The following is a 20,983-nucleotide window of genomic DNA, read 5'->3' on the forward strand; positions in this document are numbered from 1 at the left end:
AAATAGAGCTTAAATGATAGACTACTAGGCAGTAACAATGTTTAAACAAATAAAACGCTGTAGGAAAAGATAAAAAGTACAAAATAATACACGCTGAGCTATCCCTCTTATAAAGGATGATTAAAGTAAACGATTCTATTTTGCCAGCAAGATTAGTTTCACTTTTAATTTTTACCGCATGCAGAAAATAACGAAAAGTCTTCAAGCGGACTTCCTCGCAATCTTCATGTTTATTCATGCAGGTAGCCTGTTGGGCGGGGTTTGCTACTGCATTGATAGAATAAGATCGCGTGCATTAATACACATTTTGGGAAAGGAAAGACATCCATAATTCTGATTGTTAGCATTACTTATTAAATGTAATCAATCACCTTATTTCCAAAAGAGTAAGAATGGTGCAGTTTAAATCAAAATGGTAACTACTTGAAAAGTACATACTCGGGATCCAGAACTCATAGTCACCACTCATAATCAACTACTTTTCACCCCATACCTAATTGGTCCTCAACTACATCACTATCATTTGAGAACGTTATTGGCTGGTCAGCTTTTCCGTAAGCTGATCCTTCCGCAGTAATACTAAGTAGAGCTTGGCATGTAAGACCTTCAACAATCAAAAATGTGTTATGAAATCTTAAGTGTCAAGCTTGTTTATCTAGACTTAAATTTCTGACAAAAGATTGAAATGCAGAAGGTGTGACTATAACCCTTTTAATTGTGCCCCCGCCCGACTAGGTACTAGGGCTCAGCGGAGCGATATCACGTCACTGTAAGGGCGGTATTTTGGTATATTTGAATTTTGTTTGAAAAGCAGGAATAGTGTTGGCGGATATTTGTGCTTGTTTATTCTGTGTTATATTTTACTGGTGAGTATTGGATAAATATTTGTGTAGCTTTAAGTATGTGTTTGTTGTTTTGAGTGGTATGCTCAGTGGTGTATCGTTATTTTTCTGTATAAGCAGATGTCCGGTATTCCATATGTGTTATAGTTATTTGTGTTTTCTGTGTAGGCAAATAAGGCTTAGCTATGTACTGATTAAGGACTGCATTCTTTTGGGCATTTGCAATATTTTCAAATTAAAAAAAGCTACAGTGTGACGCTGTTGTGAGTTGCTCAGTAGGCGTTTTAATTTAGCGCTTGATATGCATGTTATTTTAGCGCACACGCACAATGTCGAATAGTCATTTCTTCGATTATTTCTTTTTTGTTATTGTTTTATACTTGGTATTTTGTTATACATTAACTATGCTTGTACTTGCTTTGCCATTAGCGTAGTTGGGAATTTTTTTCAGCTTATGAACTCTGGGTGCTTTTGCTATTCTATAACTGTTATTTAGCGTTTAAGTAGTCAAAGTAAAAACTGCAGAAAATCTGTGAAAGAATGGGAGGCTGGGTCTCCAGATGGGACGATCCAGCAATTGCGAGTTTTTGTTGACATTTAATTATTTATCCCAAACCTGTGGTTGGTGAAGCTGCACGTCACCGAGTCAAATGGCGTTAAAAATAGACTGTCTAGAGAGGTTAACCTTTTTTGGGGAATCAACCAAATGTTTGGCGGTACAGGTATATGAGTTTACTCCTGCTTTGGAACAGGTTTATCGTCTACGTAAGACAGAAAGCTGCATTTGGAAATATTGTGTGTATTTGTCATCTTCCCAATGTACATCCCCCACTGTTGCCATTGGTGAGGATTGAGACTGCTTGTTTATTGTGCGGGGGGGGGGTTACAAGGATATGGGGTTTTGCTCCCCATATATGTTTTAGATTTAAATATGTGGATTTGGTTTTTAGCCGTTCTGCATGGAAACATTTTTTTTCTGCTATGCATTTAGCTTTTAACTCTGAAATCTCTCTTAGGTTCATACTAGGCTATCTGCCCGAGGGCATTTACAAGCCTAGCCCATAGTTTTGTGGCTTACGCCACCCCTTTAGTATGGGGAACTATACCCATTATTTTGCTGTGCCTCTGTCGAGCAGTGACACTGAGGTAATCCCTGGGGTATATCTGCGATCTCCCATTCATTGGTCAAGATTTCTCTTGAACAAAGCCAGCGAGGTACTCTGCCTCACATATACCGGGATTTTGTTCCACAGCATAGGCAGTCTTTCTCTTATTCATTCCATTAGCTTTATCATTTCATTTTTGGTTACCATTTTAGTTTTGCTATTAGAGCAATTGGCCAAATAAACACTTTCTACATCTGTTTTAATGCCTGCCTTTTATCAAGATTATGTTTTATAACCTGGTAGCCTGCCAAATTGTTGCTATATCCATTAAATCTGAAGTAGTTAAGTTATTTGGATCCATATCGGATCCGAGCCGGCAAATTATTTTCTAGCGCCTACTCCAAGCTCCCCTACCCATAATACACCACCATCTCCTGCCTTCCCACAGATCTCATTTGCCGCACCACAGTGAGCATTGTAGTCTTTGCTCTGAGCTCAGGGATAAGCAAGTTGGGATTGTTCTATTTAGTGTGTCTGTGATCGTGTTTTCTACCTCCCCCATTAGTATAACGCTTTGTTGGTTCAAAAAAAAAGTTTTTGTCTTGTCATCTGCTGTTAGGCCCACTTTCCCTCAACGTGTGTGTTGTATTCTTTCTGTAGGGAGTGGCGTTCAGTTTTGGACTTTGGCTGATGAGCCTAAATTAGTCTTCAAAAAATGTACAGTGTGTGGCCACAAGCTCTCACCGGCTAATGGTCACACTCTATGTGTAATTTGTTTGGGAGTGCCCCATTTATCCACCCAGTGTGCTATCTGTGTGGGTTTTAACCCAAGAGCCCTCGGGGGATCGAAAGGCCAAATTGGTCGCCAAGGGTCTTCTCCCTGCTTATATGCTGGATTCTGTCTCCAGTACTCCCTCCAAATCTCCCACCCAGATAGGGACTCAAACTCCCGCTTTTTCTTGGTGCTGGGGTAGACGAGCCAAAAGACAGAGAAGGACAAGAGAGAGGAGCAGGGAGGATAAAGAAATGAGGAAGGATAGGCCTCGCAAGAGATCCCAGGACAGCGAGCCTTTCCTTAGCCCTCCTTCTAAGACTTTGAGGCCAGTTTCTCCACGACTCCGATCACTCAGTTTTTCGATGGAGCCGTTGGAATCTGAGGCCTTACTGCGCAGACCAGCCAAATTGGAGTCGGTTGCTTTTTCGCGATCGACTCTGAGCCTGTCTGACTTGGACATGGACAGGATGATGCGGAGGTTTCTTCAGGCCCAAATACAGATGGAGTCTTGCCAGGCCCCTCTCCATCCGGAGGGGGGACATCTATGCTTCTTTCCACCCCATATCTCCTTCCCTGATCTGGGCGACTGCTTTGGGGATTTTGGATCCGAGACTCTGGAGGTGGTAGCTTGGCGCCAACATTTCCTCCAACCTCGACTCCGGCTGTTACCTTGATTTTTCTCTGCTCCGGTTAGCTCGGACCCGGGTGACTCTCTGAGTAGTTCCCAAGGGAACGGATTCTTCGGCTCCGGCTTGTTTGGATCGGAACCGTTCCCTTGGACCGCAGGCTAACCTTGCTTTGGACCTGGGGGAGGGCTTCTTCCTTGCTGGGTGCCAAGGAGGTACGCTCTCCATTGGAGTTTGAAGTGGTGGAGAGGGTTCTCTCCCAAGGATTGAGACACCAGCCCATCTCCTCTGATTACACCCAGACCCCGCTGCATTTGGCGTTTACTCCCTTCATCCTGTCTCAAGGACAGCCCGTGTCAGCAGACTCTCAGATTATTCCCTTTGAGGAACCCCCTGTGGCTCACGAGTCCTCTTGGGAGTGTCCCACTGAAGAGAGCAACCGTAAGCACAAGTGGGCACTTGGACTCCCATGAGTCCCTCACTATGGAAACTGACTTGGAGGAAGGAGAAGGTTCCTCCATGTCACCTCCCAAAGAGGTCTCCTTCAAAGGCATCATAGAGATTCTCTGCCAGAGGGGAGGTTGGTCAGCCCCAAAACTTTCTATTGATGAGTCTGTGTTCTTGGATGCCTTTGGCACGGGCCCATCTACTTCCTGGGTGTAAAACGAACTGGAACAATACCGAATAAAATCACCCAAATGCTAAGATATCACCAATAAGTGACTATAATACTCCAATAACCAAGAAAAACCTTATTTTATCCAAAAAATAAAAACGTTGAGCGCTTTCACCCAGCAAAGTTGGGCTTCATCAGAATGTAATGGTAATTTTAAATGCTGGAGCTTAAATACAAAACTTGCATCAAACATATTTTTCCTTAAAAAGATCTAAACATAATATGTTCAACTGATGAAATGCATTATTTATATTGTATGTAAACAAATAGCTACTCCAATATATTATTTATTTTATTTATTTATTGCAGTTGGTTTACCAGGATAGTCCATTGGGCCAAAAAGAACCAGTTTTCAATGTAGTCCTGGGGAGAAAAGCTCCAAAACAAAAGGTATATTCAACATTTAACAGTAACAATCTAGGTACAGAGAGTTATTAATACTATGTAAACAGAATAAAAGTAGAACTAATCAAATATAGAATAGCAGTCATAACAGTTAATACATTAAGAAGAAACCTACTAGTAATAGAATAAATGTAAATATTAATACTCACTAGAGAACAAATATCATAGCTACGAAAGTAGGATATGGTATTGAAGGAGAATTAAGTTGAGTTAGTTATGTGGGGTGGGAGCAAGAGCATTCCCACTCTGATGCTAGATGGAGGAAAAGAGACTTTTTGAAGGTAGAGTGGTTAGAGGTGGTGCGGATGAGTGGAGGTAGGGAGTTCCAGAGGCGAGGCTGAAGGAAAGAAGGTTTTTGCCTGGGGGATGAGTAGGTTTATGTACTTCTAGTAGATTTTGATTATTTGACCTTGGAACTCTTGTTAGGTAGGTGCATTTTAAAGGCAGAGGAAAGGGAGGGACAGAGGTAGGGGTTGAGAATAAGCTTATGGGCTAGAGTTAGTTTAGTGTAAGTTAGTTGATTGGGAAGTTCTAGCCATTTTAGCTTATGGAGGGAGAAACAGTGGTGAGTGGAGGACGTTTGGCTGGTGGCGAATTTGCAATTTTGTTATAGCAGGAGGTAAGCTGTTTTTTTTTAACAAGGACTGAAGATTAGTTAGTAGTGCTGCACCATAGAGAAGGGATGGGATAAGGAAGGAAGTAGAGAGAGTGATTTTAGTGGCAGATGTGAGGTAGGCGTTCTGTCTATAAAGCATGCCAAGTTTTTGATTTGTTTTTTTTTTGATTTTTATTTGCAGGTGGGAGTTAAATTTAAGTAGGTTATCGATTTGGACCCCAAGTAGTTTGGTCTCTGACACTATTTGAAGAGGTGAGTTGTGTTGATTAGTAATTGAGAATGTACTCATGTCGGCAGGGATGACTTTAGGAGTAAATAACATTAGTTTTGTCTTGGTAGCATTGAGAGCTAGATGATTACATAGCATCCATTGTTCTGTGGAAGAGAAAGCATCTTGAGTAAGTTTTTGTAGTGTAGCTATAGAATAGTTGAATCATCTGCATATTGGATGATGCTAGAGAAAGGGATTGATTTGTCGAAGTTATTTATAAAGATATTGAAGAGAAGAGGATCCAGTATGGAGCCTTGAACTCCTGTAGGGGTACTAAGGAAAGAGGAGGTAGCGCTTTTTCCATTTTACAGCTTGACTTCTGTTAGACAGGTAGCTAGAGAACCAATTCAAAGAGGAGGAAGATAGGTGAAGTTTGGAGAGTTTGTTTAAGAGCAGGCTATGTGAGATAGTATCGAAGGCTTTGGAGAGGTCAAGAAGCAAGGTGGAAACAATTTTTCCAGAGTCACTGGCTTTATTTACAATCTCAAGGAAGGAGAGGAGGGCTGTCATGGTGCTATGATTAGGTCTGAAACCGTGCTGTGTGGGAGTTATAAGATGATTGTCTAGGAGGTGAGGAAGGAGTTGAAGTTGGACACATTTTTCTAAGAGTTAAGAAATGGGGGACAGGATGGCTATGGGACGGAAATTAGTAATGTTATTATTGTTACCACCTTTGTGTAAAGGTATAATAAAGGGTTGTTTCCAGATTTGGGGAACTGTGTATTCTTGTAGGGAGCGGTTAATTAGAATACTAATGGGGTAGGCAAGAGTTTCAGTGGCTATACCAAAGAGGTCCAGAGGGGTTCTGGAGTCAATCAGTGAAAGGAGGTTCACAGAGGGGTAAGTAGGAAGGGAGAAAGACCTGGAGTGTTGGGCAAGAGTGAAGTATGAGAAGCTAGAGAGAGAGATTAGAAAAGGAGGTGTTACAGCTAGAGTGGGCTAGAAGAGTTTAGGAGATAAAGTGAAAGGGGAGAAGGTTAGAGTTAAGATAAAAACATGAAAACTTGCAGTGGAGTCTAAGGTCTTGTACCACTTAGAATATCCTTGGGGCAATACTTGGAAAGAAGAGGGCAGCTAGTGTGGATCGGGGGGGGGGGGGGCTAAGGCTGCTGGCTATCCTAGCAGGCTAGAGTACTACAAAACGGCTATCAAGACTAAAACATAAGTTATTAAGGGTTCAGCAGCAGTTACACATACTTCCTTATTTTCCACTTGGTAAAATGTCCAGAAAACAAAGGGGAATGAGGCAGCTGAGAAGCCTGCTTTAGTTGTTTGTTATTTTGCTGGAGCAGTTGAGAGCTGGGTTTCGAAGGTAGGTTTGAGGTATCCTCATGGGTTTATTTGCAGGGGTAAATCAGGGCAGAAAGTTCCTTAGTTTCCCCTTGGTAAAATGTCCAGAAAACAAAGGGGAATGAGGCAGCTGAGAAGCCTGCTTTTAGTTGTTTGTTATTTTGCTGGAGCAGTTAAGAGAGCTGGGTTTCGAAGGTAGGTTTGAGGTGTCCTCGTGGGTTTACTCGCAGGGGTAACTCAGGGCAGAAAGAATGGTAGTACTCGCACAGCCAGAGCGCACAGCAGTGGAGAAGGGCGAAGTTTAAAAATGTCAACCATTAAAATAAATTAATGCATTCAATTGTGTACACATTAAAAATGTATAAGATTTCGTGTTGAAAATTTTTTATTTATTAAGAAATAATAAAACCGCAAATAAAATTGAATTAAAAATGAAGAAAGTAGAAAAACAGTGATAATGAACTTGGACTAATACATTTTATATTAAGTACCTAAGAGAAGTAAATACTACAATCCAACTGAATAAACTTTTAAAGATGAAGGAACATATATATAATATGCATATAATGTTTGTTTTAGTTTGGTCTTGCATAAAGAACACCTATGAAATCTAAGATGTACTGACCCTTAGGTTAAACTAATTTAAATATGGGTGTGAACTGTGTTCCTTGCCCATCGGTTAGTACATTATTACTCCTCTTATTTTAAAGCCAAAATGGGTTTACTAGAAATATGGTCATTTAAGACCAGGTGGTGTTGAAGCATCTGTTAAAAGTTGCCACCACACTTCCTTATACCGAAGGGCTTTATAATCCCCCCCCCCCCCCGGATCCATCACAATACCTTCTAAGATGGCAAACTTAAAATCGTGAGTCTCACCTTGTTTTTCTATGTGCCTGTACAAGGTGTTGTTGGTGTCCTTCCTTCTGATACTAAATATATATATATATATATATATATATATATATATATATATATATATATATATAATGTGTGTATATATGATCATAAATGAGTTTCCTAAAACATCTTCCCGTTTTTCCTATATGAAATCCAGCACATTGAGTGCACTTGTCCCTGTGTATAACCATTTTGGAATTGCAATTACCATGGTGATGTTTACCCCATTCTCTAATAAAATGGCTTCCTCTTCTAATATGTATGAGCATTAATTACAGCACCCACATTTTATAGTGTGTCTGTTTGGAAGCACCCTTAGCCATTGCTACATGTTTGTGGTGTTCCAAATAACTTTTTTTTTTTTTTTTTATATTCCTCCCCATCTTGTAGACAAAGGTCTGTTTCCCCCAATTTATATCCGACCAAGCCTGATATTCCAATATTTGGTCAATATACTTTTTATTTGCCCTACCTCAGGACAATACATGAAAATGCATGAACGTTGATGGTTGTCACTTGCTTGGTCTACCCTTCGTCCATTAATTTGGGCAGAATTATCAACAAGATGTGAACCCGAATAGTGGTTGGTACTATAACCCCCATTCCTGTATAACATACTATCTCACATTATTCATCATGTCTACCTTATAACCCCTCTCCTTGAACAAACCTGTTATGTATTCCATTTCTTCTATCCTATCGCAATGTCATATGTTCCTTCATCTTTACAGTCCATTTAGTTGGATTGTATTATTTACTTCTCGTAGGGACTTGAACTTGACTAATACGTTGTATATTATCATCATTATTTTTCTACTTCATTTTTAATTCAGTTTTATTCATGTTTTTATTATTTCTTAATACATACAAATTAACATGAAATTTTATTATGAATTTTTAATGTGTACACTGAATGCATTAATTTATTTTGATGGTTGACAGTAATATATTGGAGTAGCTAGTTGTTTACGTATGATCTAAAGAATGCATTTCATAAGTTGAACATATTATGGTGGTCGCAGCAGCCACCAAGAAGGAACTAGCACAGGAGAGTTCCTCAGTACACCCTCTGGACAAGGAGTCCAGGTTGGTGGATAGGTTTGGGAAGCGTGTTTATTCGTCAGCGACCTTTTCATCTCTGCGCTGAACTTTTTGGCACATGTTATCCGGCTTCAGCAAGACCTTGTCTCAAAATTCGCTGAGTCGCCCCTAGAGTCATTATCGCAGCAGGACAAACAACTGTTCTCCGCAAAAATGTCTACTCTGAAGTCGGTATCAAACACGTCCATGTTTCTCCTTACCCACTTTACGGAAGGAGCGGCTAGGGCGGCCATGAGGCGTCATGCCTGGCTCAGATTGTCAGTTTGCAGGCCCTTTCTAGGCGTTTTATTTATTAATGCCACCTATGACGGTTCCAATCTTTTTCAGGAAGACTGTATAGGACACTTGTCCACAGCGAAAAGACGAAGACTTTGTCTGCTGTCTGTATCTGCTTCTCTAGCCCTCAGCGGTCCTTTTTCTCAGAATCAAAGAGGGCAAAAGAAGATGTGGTTTTGGAAATCTCAGTTTTCCCAGGAGTCTCGGGACTACTATTCCCCCAGAGGCAGAAGGGGACAGGATTGACGCCGACCCAGATGTAGAGGGGGCCCTAGGAATTTTGGGTTTTCAGAACCTTTTCTGACAGGCCCACTTAACAGCCTTGTGGGGTTGCCCGACTGTCCTACTCTGGAGGCAGTCGGGGGGAGATTGTCATTGCACTCAGCGGCATGGAAGTACATAACGGCAGATCGTTGGGTGCTACAAATAATATCCAGAGGCTATGCTATCCCATTTGTTGCCTCACTAGGGCCTACAAGACGCCTCCCAGATGTTCCACCTGCTCACAGGGAGGCCGCAGCTTTAGAGGTTATAAAGCTACTTCAAAAATGAGCCATCGAACTGGTCCCATTCTGCCAGTCCGGATTAGGTGTTTACTCCAAGTGTTTTTTTAATGCCAAAAAAGATGGGGGACCTAGGCCCATCTTGGACCGGTCAACCTTGAACCTGTCTGTCGCCAAACAAAAGTTCTGGATGGTCACTTTGTAGTCCATTCTAACTCATCTCTGAGAGTGCGACTGGATGTGCATGTTAGACTTCCAGGATGCTTACTACCATAACAGTTCACAGAAGCTCCAGGAAGTTTCTTCACTTCCGGCTGGGAGCCAGTCACTTCCAGTTCAGAGCTGTTCCCTTCGGTCTCACCAGCCCCCAGGGTGTTCACCAAAGTAATGGCAGTCGTAGCAGCTCACCTGAGGCTTCAGGGAATTCAGGTCTTTCTGTACATGGACGACTGGCTCTTCGCTGCATCAACCAAGCGTTTTTTGTCTGTCCCAAGACTACTTTCTTCAATTGGCAGACGGATTGGGGATTACAGTAAATGTTCACAAATCCTATTGCAACCAGTACAAGTTCTAGACTTCATCGGGGCAAGGCTAGAAATTTTGCAGCTAAAAGTTTTCTTACAACCAGAAAAGATCTTGCATTTCAGGTGTCGCATAGCTCAAATAGTGAACTTCAAATTTGCAAAGGTGAGTGATGTTCTCTGAGCTCTGGGCTCCATGGCTGCCTTTATATCTATTCTTCCTTGCACATGCCTTCATATGCAGGTTCTTTAAGGGACACTGGCAGTCCAATGGTCTTGGCTAGACCTGCCCATGGATTTTCCGATCAGGATCAGTCACACCTGCAGGACGTTCCTCCTTTTGGTGGCCAAGTTCACAGGAGGTTGCAGCGGGATGCCCCTTCATGTCCTCCCCAGTCCAAGTCAGTGACCACAGACGCCTCCCAACTCTGGTGGGGGGGACACTGTTTGGGAAGGACAGTCCAAGGCATGTGGTCCTAGACAAAGACCAAGTTGCACACAAATGTTCTAGAGATGAAGGCAGTGCTTTTAGCATTGAAAGCCTTCCACATTATTCTCTCTCTCGGAATGATTGCAAATCAGTCAGACATGTCTGTCTGGTACGTCAACAAACAAGGGGGAAACCAGGCCCTATTCCCTGTGTCACGAGGCCATGAGTGAGGGTGGGTGACTTCCGGTCAGTTTCTGATTGCAATGCACATCCTGGGACACCAACATTTTAGCGGACAAATTAAGTTGGGCTATTCTGATGCCGTACGAGTGGTCTCTGAAACAGTAACGGAGATATTCCTTGCATGGGGACAGCCTTGCTGAGATCTCTTTGCCTCTCCTTCCAACGTGAAGTGCAGCGAGTTCTTTGCTCTGATTCCCTCCCCAGGGGTTGCCCTCAGAGACGCACTAGTCCCTGTTTGGCCCCCCAGGCTTCTATATGCTTATCCTCTTACCACTCATTCCGAAGTTCCTTCAGAAAGCTTGCCAACTGGGGTGCTAAGTGATCCTCGCCAAGTTTTGGTTTCCCTTCCTTTGGTCTCCTCTTCTAGCTCCTCTGTGGATTCTGGATCCCTGCTCCGATCCAATTTCTCATCCTTCAGGTGCCTGCCCCCCCCCCCCACCCCCATCTGGACAGCGTCAAGCTGACAGCTTGGTTGCTCCAGTTCCATTGATTGCTAGGACTCCGGTCTTTCATCCCTTGTAAAATGTATACTAGTGGCCTCTCTTTTTAAGCTTCCACTAGGAGAGTTTATTGCAGTAAATGGAAACGTTTTTCCATTTGGGCCTCTCACAGGAACCTGGATCCTTTAACAGTCCCTGTTCCAGTGGTGTTAGATGTTTTGACTAGTGTCTTTCAACAAGGAGCTAGCTTCTCCAAGGCGACACAGTTGGCTGCCATTTCTAATTTTCATGTTTGGGAAGATTACCTCTCCTTAGCTTCTTAAAGGCTGTGTAAGGTTTTTCTTAAAGGCACTTTTTTGCATTCTCCTTTCAAAGATTTGATGTCTCTCTGGGACCTTACCTTCGTCCTCCAGGCATTGGTGGCTCCCACCTTTGAACCTGCAGCTTCATTGGACCTAAAAATGTTGTCTTGGAAGACAGCCTTTCTAGTGGCCATTACATCAGCCAGGAGGGTTTCTGAGCTTTAGGCCTTGTCTGCCGTGCCTCCTTATTTGGCCTTCCATAAGGATAGGGTATCTTTCCGTACAAATCCTTCATTATTACCCAGAGTGGCATCTGAATCTAACATAAAACCAGTCTTAATCTACCAGTTTTCCTTCTGAATTCCCAAAACAAGGGTGAATATAAACTTCACTTGTTAGATGTTCCTAGACAACGTTGTTTCTGTCTTCATAAAACAGTCATCCCACAAGTCCAACCAATTGTTCGTTTTCTTTTCCAAACCTTTTTTTGGGAAAGGCCATTTCCAAGGTTTCCTTAGCTAGGTGGATCACTCGTTGCATTTTGTATGTTTTACAAAGCAAGAGGTTTATCTCCTCCTGGTATAATTAAAGCTCACTCCTACCAGGTCCATGGTGACTTCTGCTGGCTTTTGGTCCTAGGATTTTGTTTGGATGACATTTGCACAGCAGCAAGTTGGGCAAATCCACGTACCTTCATTTATCATTCTAAATTAGACCTTCTTTCCAGAGTAAGAGCATCCTTTGGCTCTGCAGTGCTCAGGAATATCCTTCCATGAGGGCTTCCCAGGATTTAAGTAGCTGGGCACTCTGTCCCACAAGTTGCAGATAAAATGAAGTTAACTACTTCAGATAAAGAAGTTATGTACTCACCATAACGTTTCATCTGAGTAGTTATACTTAATTTTTTCTGCAACCTTCCCTTCCTCCGGCCCCCTGACCTTATCATATCCATAAGTATGTTGGGTTTGTTGGGCTGAGTTGCTAATGTGTGTAGTTGCAGCAAACTCTATCTGAAGGAAGACTGGAGATGGTGATGCATTATGGGTAGGGGAGGAGATTGGAGCAAATGCTAGAAAATAGTTTGCCGGCTCGGATCCAATATGGATCTCTATACCCACAGGTTGCAGAAAAATTTAATTAATTATAACTACTCTGATGGAACGTTATAGTGAGTATATAACTTTTTTTTGGTATCACCCCATGGCGCTGTCATGGTCACCAATAAGTCTGCTACAAACAGCTTTAAGGGCTGTGCCATACAGGCTTTCTTAGCACAGGTGATGAGGTGCTCTGAGGTTAGTATGTCAACTGCTTTTATTGGTGTACAACAAGCAAGCATTATTTTTATTTTCAAAAGATGGTTGTTGGGCAGTTGGCTAACCAGTAAGAAGCCTTAGCCAGAACACCTTGTAGAAAACATAGGCCGTCCTTAGAGGGCTATACAACTTGTGTGCAAATTCAGCCAAGGGATATGGAATCTGGTTTTAACAGCGACCAACTAAGTCTGTTCCGTCGATAGAAACTTGTTTGATGATGGGTCTAATTCTGTAGACAAGGAAAGGGACTTTGTAGTTAGTTCAGAGTGCTAGTTTTGTGGAGATTAATATTAAGTAGAGTTGTTTTTTGAAAAGATGGGTACAGATTATACAGGAGCCTGTAAGTTGGGACTCATGGGGCTTCTAGTCTACCTAGGTAGCTTAGGGAGCCAAGACAGGCTGCTTTCCTTTTAAGAATCTCTTGGGCCTTTAAAAATTGTATACCGTCTTTGGGGAGGTGCACATCAAAGAGGGAATTGTATAAAGTGATGCTGTAGAGTAAGGAATCCAGAACCTCCCTTGATTTAGTAGATATGCCCATGTTAGTTGTGTAGTGTTTCCCTAACTACAGTAAATAAATGGTGGTTGAAGGAAGTTCATTACAGGTCTGTGCACTTTCTTTAGTTGTCTTTCGGCTTTTCCCGGTTAGGGGTCGCCACAGCGGAACTCTGGTCTGCTAATGATAGTCAGTAGATTTTGACGAACGCCGAGGTGCCAGTTTTTTTTTTTTTTTGGCTAATTTTTAAAGGGATATGCCCATCTAGTGATGTTTTGCTTTCGAAATATGAAAAAACTCTACTTTTTTTGTATTGGTGTGTGTTTTTAAATTGCGTATGACATGTAATCGAACATTAATATAAATGAAAACCATATTGACACAAGCCTAGCTGCGAGCATTTTAAATTACAAACTTTATGGACATAATTCTAGTTACAAAAGTTGCAGCCATTGTACATCACTTGTTTACCCAATCATTGTTAAATATTATAGTTGATTCAAGTCCTGCCTTCTTTTAAACCTCATTCTTCCCCTGTGTGTATTTCCACAATTCCCATTTTTTTTCTTTTGAATTTTGTTTCTAAAGATACAAACTCCAGTTTTGTTTTTTTTTTTTTTTGCATTTTTTTTTCCAGCACTTTTTTTTTTTTTTTTTTTATACTATCTTTGCTACTTCTAATGCAGTTGTTTCAGCCGTTGATTTCCAGTTTCTAATTGCTTTTCTTTTGGCAGCCACCATAATTAGACTCGGCAAGGCCTTACTATGTCCAGGCAACTCTGATTCTGTATCCTAGCACAGAAAAATCAAATTTGATATTGTTAATCCTCATTCATTCCTTATGCATGGGGGTATTGGTTCCGAGCTCGGAACCGAGCCGGCCATTTTCCAAGCTCGCGTCCGCTTCAAACTCTCAAGCTAAACTCTTACCCACAATCCTCCTCTCCCTGATACTTCAGATTTCGTTTGCTGTGTTGCTGTTCGGTCGTGTCAAGCTACTTCTCTTGAGCTAAGTACATTCAATTGTTTAATAGTTTTACAGATTACTTTACTGTCAGGAAAGTTAATATTTTATTGTCTCTTACCCTATCGCATCTAGCGTTCGTAATTTCTTCAGGTTTTTCTGCTTCTTTCTTTACCACTTCTACCACAAGGTGTTCTCTCTTTACCATCGTTGGTAATTCTTTTCTCTTATACCTTTGGGTACTCTCTCTTGTACCATTGCTGGTACCTTCTCTATTAATTTGCTGTCATGGCAGATAAAGGTAGTCCGGAGTTTAAGCGGTGTTCTCATTGTGGACACACACAGCCTACTTCTAATGCACACACTGTTTATTGTTTGGAAGCTTCCCATTTGTCTGTTGACCCACCCTGTACTATTTGTGAAAACTTTTCTAATAGAACCTTGTTGGAAAGGAAAAACAAGCTGTTACTCAAGGGACTTCTGAAATCTCCCTTTTCAGAGGCTATTTCTGGGTCTGAGGCCTCAACCCCTCCTAGAGCCCATAAAAACTTTGGATGTTTCTACTAAGGCTAAATCTTTGCCTTTGTCCCCGGCTGTGGACTCCTGCCAACCAAAACCTGAAAAAGCTAAAGTTTTGGCTCCGGAGCTCTCTGTCAGCCCCAGTGCTTATGGTGCCTAGACCTTCGGCACAGAGGCTTTCGGCTCCATTAGTGATTTCAGCTCTGTCTCCTGCAGCTTTCTATATATCGGCACCGTCTGCTCTGAGATCTTCATTGGAACAATGTCTTTATTGTTGACTCCTGTCTTGTCGGTTCCAGCTTTGGCACAGGCAACTTTGGCACCGATCCCTGTGTCTGTGCAGATCTTGACCTCTGCACCGATGACTTCTTCGGTGCAGACAACAGTCCAGTCTCTCGGCACCGTTGTCCTTGGTGCGGTCAGATGAGATGGGCACAGTCTGCCTCTTCTGTGGACAGGCCTGTTTCTACCTCAGTCTCCATGAGGTCCACTAGAAGCCTTTCCGTAGATGTGTTTTCTTGTGGACCAGGTACTCTTGGCCAGCGGTATCCCACCCCTCAGGAACTATCCTTCCTTGGGAGGTGATCACCCATCTCCAAAGACCCCTTCTTATTCTCTTCCTTCATTGCCTTTGAAGTCCCATGGATATAGCAGTCTTCCCTTCTACGGTTCCCTTTATGGATCTCGCTAAGGAGCCGCGGTTGCCTTCGTGGCAGGAAAATTTTGCTACGACCCGGGATGTCGGTTGTGACACGCATAGTTTGCTGCTCCACAGCCATCCGGGGTCTCCGGGACGGCAGGCTGAGCCACTTGGGGGAGGGTTGACCCCTGCCCTAGACATGCACTCCTTTTTGGGTGGACCAGCCTTCCAACTGATGGAGAAGGCTTTTGCTGCTGCTGGCGATTCCAGACTGTCTAACTCCGCCCTCCTCTGGTACACTGATTTCACAAGTCGCACCTAGTGGACACTGGGTGTAGGGGTCGCAGGACATATTCCTTCAGGAATCCTCTTTTTCCACTATCTTCTCCAGCTTCTCCCACTGAGGAGGTTCACCAGAAAAGTTAGTGTAAGAGGAAGCGCATGGACTCCTCAGAAGTCCCTCACCGAAGACACAGATTTTGATTTAGGGGGATGGATCCCCCTCGGCCACCCTCTGAGGTATCCTTTGGTGATATCCTCAAAATCCTGAAACGGGAGGTGACTGGCAGTCCTCTAATCTGACCTCCTGATGAAACTGTGTTCCTTCAGGCCTTTTGCGCCATGCCCCCTACCTCCTGGGTTACTCCACCTGCCGATTTTTAACTTGTCCGGCTCCTCATGCAGTGTGCTTGGAAGGCTGCTGATATTGTCGAAGCTATTCCCCAGAGACCAGATAAGATCGTGTCCCCTCCTACTTTTGGATCCTTATTGCTCCAAAGGTCTTCCTGTGGATGCTTTGGTGGCTGCAACAAAAAAGGATCTGGCAGAAGAAGCCAGACTGTCCATCCGCCTAACGGAGTCCCGGGCCCTAGACAGGATAGGGAAGCGACCTTTGCTATCAGGTCCCTGAATTTTATATGGCACATTTTACCAGTCTTCAGAGGGATCTGGTTTTTGAGCTCTGTGAAACCTTGGCTGGTTCCATGTCTGAGGTGGTCCGTGAGAAAGTGGCCTCTCAGCTGGCCACCATTGAATCTATATCTAACTCATCTATACGATGTATCGCACATCAGAAAGAGCAGCTAGAGCAGCAGGTTCAGCTGCGGTCTTGAGACTTGCACGCCTGGATGTGCTTGTGCAACTTCGCAGAACCCTTTGTCTTCCTTGAGGCCTTCTCGTTGTTTGGGCCCAAAGTTAAAAGCACACTGGCCAGATGTGAACAGGACGGTAAGACCCTTTCTGCCGTAGGTGTCCATTCTTCCCCTCAATGTGTTTTCTCCCGAAACCAAAAGAGTGGGAAGATATGGTTCAAGAAATCTCCGGGTACTTTCCGTGACAAACAGGCAGCGTTCTCCCCTAGAGGCAGAGGGGGAAACTCACAGAGAAGACTCTCCTTTTGGGGCAGAGGGGGGGTCTGAGTATCCAGGGGTCCAGGGATTCTTTCCCTGGTCAATCCTACCAGCGCTCCTGAGGAACGGCCCAACTCCTTTCCTCGGGAGGTGGTTGGGGGACGTTTCTCCTTGTACCCTTCTGCCTGGCTTACCATCACCACCGATTCTTGGGTGCAGAGGATTATAACCAGGGGTTATCATATCCCTTCTGATATTTGTCCTGACCCTTCAAAAAATCTTTCCGACGTTCCACCCAGTCAAAGGGAAGAAGCAGCAGTAGAGATCCAGACCAGATAGGATCCGGATTCTACTCGAGGCTATTTTTGGTGCCAAAGAAAACCGGGGACTGAAGACCAATTTTGGATCTCAGTGTATTGAACAAGTTTGTGAGAGTACAAAATTTCCGGATGGTCACAATACAGTGTATTCTCTGTGTTTTGGAAAAAGACGATTGGATGTGCTCTATAGATCTTTAAGATGCGTACTACCACATAAAGGTGGACAGGCCATCAATATTTCTGTGCGGGAGCCTGTCACTACCAGTTCATAGTACTGCCCTTTGGACTCTCTACAGCCCCCAGAGTGTTCACAAAGTGCATGGCAGTTGTCAGCCCACTTGCGACTTCAATGATTCCAGGTGTTTCCATACCTAGACGACTGGCTCATTTCCGCCCCCACCAGGCATCTTTTGGAAAAATCCCTGGCATACTCTCTCCTCGCTGCTGAAAGGCTAGGCATAACCATAAACTGGCAAAAATCCAATCTCACCCCATCTCGGTCGACAGAATTCATAGGGGTTATCCTGGACGCAAAAAAACTGCAGAGCTTCTATTCCAGAACACAGAATTCTAAGAATAAAGCAACAACTAATTCCAATCCTTTCAAAGGAAAAATCCACGGCTCACTCTGTTCTACAGCTGTTGGGTTCTATGGCAGCCCCCATCCCCATTGTTTCCCTGGCCAGGTTTCACATGAAGCTTTTTACAATGGCTACTGCTCATCCAGTGGTATCCTTTTCAGCCATGATTCGAGTAACCCACAGGTGCAAACAGGATTTAAATTGATGGATGACACACAATCTCTTACAATGGTCTCGCCCTTCTCCCCCCAGCAACCCAAGGCCACAGTGACCACGGACACCTCCCTGATGGGGTGGGGGGGCTATGTCAGGTACACAGTCCAAGGCACTTGGTCCAAACTGGAAGCCCACCTGCATATAAATGTTCTAGAGCTGAGGGCGGTGCTTCTGGCATTGCAAGCATGCTGCCATCTGGGACAATTGCGATTCAATCTGACAACATGGCAGTGGTCTGGTATATCAACCAGCAAGGTGGAACCAAATCTTCACCTTTGTCGAGAGGCCATGAGGATATGGCAATGGGCGATGGCTACCAACCATTTTCTTCTAGCAACGCACATTCCCGGGAGTTCCAACGTGATAGCAGACAGACTCTCAGCAGGTGCATTCTTAAACCTCACGAGTGGTCTCTGAATCGCTTCATAGCGGGGGAGATCTTCCACCGCTGGGGCTGTCCTTGCTGCAACTTCTTTGCATCCCTGACCAACTACTTTGCCCTGATTTCCCTCTGGTGGTCTTTATACATTTCATGGTGCTGTGGTAGCGTTGTCTCCTCAGATGTTGCCGTTTGATTCTCAGAGCGTCTTCTGTGTGGTGACATGCGTGAATGGGCATTCCTTCGTTGAAGGTTGTGTTAGGCCTGGCAAGCCAGCATGTCAAGCTCTAATGCCAATCATTAGCGGACTTGAGTTCCTCTGTGGTGACCATTAACCGGGAAAAGCCAAAAGACAACCCATTCCCCAGTTTCTGAAGAAATCCATCAGTTAGAGTAAGGTGATCCTCATAGCACCATATTGGCCTCTACAGATTTTGTTCCCCTTCCTTTGGCCTCACCTACTAGGTCGACCATGAATTCTCCATCCAACCCCGGAGTTGATCTTGCATCCACAGAACCTGATTCATCCCAACTTGAACAGCCTGAAACTCGCAGCTTGGCTACTCCCAATTCCCTTGATTGCCAAGCAGAATGATCTTTCTTTACCAGTAAGTGATATTCTCATTGCTTCTCAAAAGTCTTCCACTAGAATTATTTATCTGAGCAAGTGGGAAAGATTTACCTCTTGGCTGAAAAATAAACAAGTAGACCCCTTTTCAGCACCAGTGTCTATTTTAATACTAGACTATCTGGTCGACCTGTTTCAATCTGGTCTATCTGCCTCCACCATTAGAGTTCATTTGGCTGCAATTTCTAATTTTCATGAGTGTCCAAGATTCTTCTCTTATGTCTGATAAATTGTGCAAGACCTTCATAAAAGGTGTGAATCATCTGAAGCCACCTTTTTAGAGAACCTATTCAACCATGGGATTTATCATTAGTTATGCAAGCTCTGACAATGTCGCCTTTCGAACTAGCCTCTTCTTGCGACCCCAAGTATTTGTCATGGAAACATTGTTTTTGGTTGCCATTACTTCTGCCAGATGTATTTCTGAGCTTCAAGCTTTGTGTATCAAGAGTCCATACTTGATATTTTGTAGAGATAGTGTCTCCAAGAACTAATCCATCATTTCTGTCTAAAGTGATTTCTGAAATGTCCATTAATCAAGCCATTGAATTGCCAGTTTTCTTTCCCAATCATTCAAACAGATGAGTGTATTGCCTACATACCCTAGATATACACAGGCAAAATCTGTTTTTACTTGGAGGACTAAACCTTTTCTTAAATCTGACCAGTCATTTGGCCTTTTCTGGACCTAGATTAGAGTCTACTGTTGCTAGGGTCACATTAGCTAGATGGTTGAAGGACTGTGTGACCTTTTTATACACGTAATGTCTCGTTGCCTACTACCATGAAAAAGCTCATTCAACAAGGTCGGTGGCAACTTCTGCTGCCTTCCATGCCAGAGCTTCTTTACAGGACATCAGTGCAGCTGCAACTTGGGCTATGCCTCATACCTTCATCAATCCATTACAAATTGGATTTGGCCTCCAGGGGAAGAGCATCTTTCAGTTCTGTGGTGCTCAGGAATGTCCTTCAATGAGAGCCTCCCAGGGAATAGAGGTAGTTTGTGTTCCCTGCGTAAGAAACTAATGAGGATTAATATCAGATAAAGAAGTTATGTCTTACCATAACGTTCCATCTGTATTGTTTATCCTCGTTCAGTCATTATGACCCTCCTTCCCCCTCCTGGGGTTTCTAGTGGATCTCTCCATCCGATTTTCTTAGGTTATTTGACCATAGGTAGCCTCTACCTTCTGACTTGCAAACTCAATCTGAGGTAACCAGGAGAGGGGGATTGTGGTTAAGAGTTTAGCTCGAGAGTTTGAAGCTGACGCGAGCTTGGAAAATGGCTGGCTCGGTTCCGAGCTCTGAACAGATACCCCCATGCATAATGACCTGAATGAGGATCAACAATACAGATGGAACGTTATGGTAAGACGCAACTTCTTTTTTCCCCTAGTTGATAAAGTTGTTCACCCAGCATCTCTAAGACTGAGTAGTATGCAGGGAGTCTCTTAAAATGTGCTAACTCATTACACTCCAAGAAAATATGTTCCTATTACCGCTTTCTTCCCCATCACACTTCCATTTGCTGTCTACCTGAGAGAAAATTCTCTGGAGTCTACTTGCGGTATAAAAATATTTGTGTAAACTTTTCCAAGCAAAAATCCTAAGTCTTCCAGATTTTTTGCATATTTGGAAGGCGTACATATATTCTTCAGTTTCCTTGAGAATTGCTTATAGGTTCATACTAGGCTATCTGCCCTAGGGCATTTATAAGCCTAGGCAGAATGTGTTTGGCTTTCGCCACCCATTTTAATTTTATTTTGCTATGCCCTTTTTCGAGGTTAGTATACTGTGCCTCTGTCTAACAGTGACACAGAAGTGATACCCGGGGTAAACCTACGATCTCCCATCCACTCCTCAAGATTCCTCTTGAAGAGAGTTGGTGAGGGACTCTGCCTAACCTGGACTGGGATTTTATTCCAGAGTGAAGGGAGCCTCTGGGTTATGAATCTGTCCCTCCAGCATGTCCTATTTATTTCAGTGCTGAGGTTCAAGTCTCTCTAGCGCGTAGCTCGATGGGATTTGGATTTTCTGAGGTGCAGCATGTCCATTAATTCAGGGTTGGACATGGCTTTGTCAGGCACAGATCGTCTCTGAACAGGTGGTATGCCACTGAGTAGAGCTGGAGTTTCTTTAACCTGGCAGCATATGGCATCTGTTTGAGCCCTTTGATCCTCTTGGTGAGGTACTTTTGGGGTCTTTCCAGTTGCTGCAGGTGACTGGTAAGGTACATCCCAAAAGGGGCATTG

General features: G+C 43.4%; 1 protein-coding gene across 1 annotated transcript in view; it reads left to right on the plus strand.

The window, feature by feature from the left end:
* Nucleotides 1-591: 591 nt before the first annotated feature.
* CDCA2 (cell division cycle associated 2) overlaps nt 592-20,983 on the plus strand; it is a 1,716,206-nt gene continuing 1,695,814 nt past the window's right edge. The window contains exon 1 of the mRNA XM_044083154.1: nt 592-866. The gene's annotated coding sequence lies outside the window, so the exon portion shown is untranslated. The remainder of the gene's footprint in view (nt 867-20,983) is intronic.

The sequence above is a fragment of the Protopterus annectens genome, chromosome 9.part0 (genome assembly GCF_019279795.1).
Source record: "Protopterus annectens isolate FY-2018-M chromosome 9.part0, PAN1.0, whole genome shotgun sequence".
NCBI lineage: Eukaryota > Metazoa > Chordata > Ceratodontiformes > Protopteridae > Protopterus > Protopterus annectens.